We start from the raw sequence: 4,473 nt of genomic DNA on the forward strand, positions 1-4,473 counted from the left end.
ATTTGTACCAAACGTGTTTATTAGCGACTCAAATTCGTCTCGTTGCTTTACATAAAATTCCAAATTGTTTATAGAATATTCGAAGATCCCATAGTTAAAGTTGCTGATAAGAGAGATAACTGTTCGTGATATAGTGATCCGTGTGCCATTTATTTTATGTTCCCTTGTCTAATTGATTTTTTGTTCTTGGTTATAATCTCCTTGACACGGGCTTCACCTATTGTATTTCCCTTTACAATAAATTCTCTATTCATTCTAATCACTACGCAATTTCTATGAGCATCTGTAATCACCAAAATAACATAAAATAACCAAAATAATAATTGTATATAAATATCAAATAACACACGTCGATTCCATATTGCGAACCAAGATCTTAATTCTCTCTTTATGCACAATAATCAATTAAAAAGATAAATATATCAAATTCGAAATAATTTTCACATTTCCAAATTCCCATAAAAATAGTTCGACTCAAATTTCGTCTACTCGCTTCACATAGAATTAAAAACTGTGTACAAAATATTCATAGATCCTAGGATTAAATGTATTATACATAAATATCACATAATGCACGTTGATTCCATATTACAGATCTAGATCTCAATCCTCTACGTACAATAATCGATTAAGGAAATAAATATACGAAATTCGAAATAATTTTCACATTTCCAAACTCCCATAAAACAAGTCTAACTCAAATTTCGTCTACCTGCTTTATATAAAATTCGAAACTGTTTACAGAATATTCAAAGATCCTATAGTTAAATCAATTGTACATAAATGTCACGTAACACACTTGGATTCTATATTGCAAGCCAAGATCCCAATCCTCTCTTTACGCCGAGCGATCAATTAAAACGACAAATAAACGAAATTCGGAATAATTTTCACATTTGCAGGCTCCCTTGAAAAAATGCAGAAAAGACGAGGAGGAGAAAAATCGTGAAGACACGTTCATTTCAGCAGAAATCTCTCCATTGGTAGCAGTCGCACCTACAAGACACGCATCTTCCTTTCTCTCATTTCAATCCTCATTTTTTCCCCAGCACTCTCGCATACCCCCTTTTCATGCTCTTTCATCTCCTTCGAATCGTTACTCCTCTATGTACCCATACACGCGTCCTCGACTCCGGTTTCCTCCTGCGTCGCGCCTGCCTCGCCACTTCAGGCCAGACCCGTATATTCCTGTCGTATCTTCAGCTTTCTCCGTGCACCCCAGGAGAAATCATGCCCGCCCACGGGCCATTTCCACGGGCGCGAGGCGTTCGCGGACGATCCCGGCTCCTCGAGTTCCTTTGACACCGCACTGTGTCATCCGAGACGTCCGTGGTTTCCCGTGTATTATGCTCCGCGGCCTGTAACGGATGACACCGGTAAATATTCTAATCGGAGCACCGCGTCAACGGTTCCCTCCGTCGCGTTTACCTCGATTCTTCTCTCCTCTCGCTCGCGGCCGACAATAATGCACCTCCCACGGCTCCGGCCTCTTGTTACTCGGCTGATTGCCGTTTCCTTCCCGCCACCTTCGAGCTTTCTCTTACGGGTACGCGGAAACGAAATGGCACGGCGCAGCGCTGGCTAACTAATTTCGAAACTTTACAAATGCCAGCGTGACGTCTGGATACCGGGTGTCCCGCGAGTATTCCGCGTATCGTGGTGTAGGAGAAAATTATTTCCAAGAAGGGAATAAAGATGTATCGTTTTTCAGGGAAATCCAGCTGCGAACGTCACTTTTCCAACGGTCCCTTAGATATATTTGCACTCGATAGGAGACCTTAAATTATTTCATCAAATTTCGAAGGTCCATGTTAATTAGCATGTCAAATTTAAAGAAATACAACGATGCGTGGAATGTCGAAATGAAATAATTTTACGTGTTAATTTATATGCGATTTCTTTATAGCAGAAAGTCTTGCAATTGTTAGTTTTCTGTAACGGAAAATTCATCGAGCGTAGAGGGTTAATTGTAGTACTAATTAACGTACGAATTGCGAAAAGGGACACTCTGGATCGACTTTTTGAAACATTTCCTGTGTCCTTCGTTTCCATAGCGAATGCTGTCTTTTTTAAAAACTTGGCGTTCATCCAAATTCTGTTTTCTATTATATTTATTATTATATTAGACGAAAGTGGTCAACAAATATCATTGTTGCAATTATGAACGATTGAAACTGACTTAGTGTCAGTTAGACTCGTGGTTAGGTTCTAATTCATCGTTAGATTTACACTAGACTAACTGGGTTAACTATAGTTGCTGCTACTAGGAAGTTGTAGTAGTAATAGAATAACACCGTGTCAAGAAATAATATATTAATTCACTTTCTCTCGCTTCTTAGATTATAAATTATAATATACTGGTTTTCCTACCACCAATGTCTTGAATCTCAATTATTGGAATTTAATGCGAAGCTAGTGTATTTTCTAATAATAGCAATTAAACGAAAAAATGATTGCTTAAATATTCGAGTAAAATACAAAATGATAAATGTGTAAAGAAAATATGTGAACGAAGGAAACTATGAAGAACTATGAAGTTTGCAATCGTAGATATTAAAAATATAGAATCCACAGGTGTCAAGGCTAGTGATATAATAAAATCCATTAAATCAAAAAATAAGGAATTTAAACCCGGAAATTAATAATATTAATTTACAAACGATAGAATTAAGTTAGAACGCAAAATTCTATGTCACAACTGAAGCAAATCGAGATTGGATAGCAAAAAGGTATTACAGATATAGTAATAAAGCAACTCATAAGAGAATAAGAGGTCACGAAACAGATTCGTTCGTGATTATTTTTCTGAAGTAGGTTAAGAGGACAGTTTCGAGCATTGAATAAGTCGCATAACGATTGAAATTTGAATTTTTATATTTTTTATCAGATTTTCATGAAACTGTTGCCGATGAATCGCTGAGACTCTTCCAGTAAGAATGAGTCTGAGCACGACCTCGTTCACATTGTATTCAGTTACGCGTGCATCTGAATTACTATTCTTTTTGTTCTTTGTTTTCTGACAGCAGTGGTCTGGCTGAACGAGGTCGAGTTCGAACTTATATTTATCGCGAGAATTCCAGCCGTCCAATGATAATTACGTTAACAGCTCATTCTATACGTAATATCTCGAGACAAATGACATAATCGAGCAAGAAGTTATTCCGCGTTCAAAAATGAGTAAAAGACGTGGAATCAAATTTTTTCCTTTGAAGCTTTGTTCTCGAGAAAATTGAGTTTATAATTAGAGTGGTGCACGCTTCGTCGGCCATATTGAAACTCAGTGCACGTGCACTCTGCGAATCTTCAAACTCAATTTCTTAAAAACGAAGCGTGAAACGGAAAAATTGTTCTCTTCGTTTTCCACTTATTTTTGCATGTAGAACCAGATTTTATTTGACTTGGGATACTATATATAAAATTCCCATTAACGAATGACTGATCAAATTCCTGAAACAGTCTCTTTGATCTGTCGTCCATTTTTAAATTCGTCCAATCTCTAAATTCGGATGTCGTTTCTTGTCACCCCTTTTAATTCGTCAAGGTAGCAGAGATGACTATAAAATACCTTAACCACAAAGAGATTTAACCACTTAGTACAAAATTAGTATAATCATTATTGCAACAGTGCTGTAGCCAAGTGTGCGAAATTTGATTTGTTTCAAAATTGAGCTTCATATAATAAAATATAAAATTTCATATTATGAATTAGAATAAGTATAGTATATTTTATATTATATTTTATAAATTATAGTATATTTTATATACTGAATTATTTAGTTATTTAATTACATATGGAAATTTTATAAGATTTGTGTAAAATTTCATATTTGCATTTGATTTAATTTTAAATTGTGTTTTTCAAAAATCAAATCTCACGTTAAATGCAATTATTTGAAATCTTCGATATATTTCTTTCTATAGAGTTTCTTTTCGGATTTTTGTGCAAGATATAACTTCTCTCGTGTGAGCGTGATAAATATCGTTAAGACAAGAGCTGGAAGCGAGGAGGAAACGTGAGACTGTTATACATAGCAAGTGTATCGAGTAACCGATAAAAATATCGTAAAATTTTATAAACTAAAATGAATGTGTGAATAAATGAAAAAAAAAGAGACTCTTTTATGAATGTAAATTGCGTTTTACGATCTTGAGACTTTCGTACACACCTCATAATATTCCAAGTACTTCCTATATTTAAGTATGTGAATTGATTATAGCAAAAATATTTTAATACACTGTACTATTAAAACACTTCCATCGCATGTTCTCTCAGGCAATTTATTAATTAATTATTTCATATTATGATTCCAAAGTCTTATTATATTATATGTTATTTAGATAACTAGTTAAAAATTCTATCCTGTTATTTTTTGAACATTCTGCTTTAACGATATTTATATTATAATTTTTATTTTTGTTACATGTTTTTTAAGTAACCACTCTTTATTTGGCAATTGTAATAATTTATTTCCT

Source organism: Eufriesea mexicana, unplaced genomic scaffold (genome assembly GCF_001483705.2).
Source record: "Eufriesea mexicana isolate 0111107269 unplaced genomic scaffold, ASM148370v2 scaffold2751, whole genome shotgun sequence".
Lineage (NCBI taxonomy): Eukaryota > Metazoa > Arthropoda > Insecta > Hymenoptera > Apidae > Eufriesea > Eufriesea mexicana.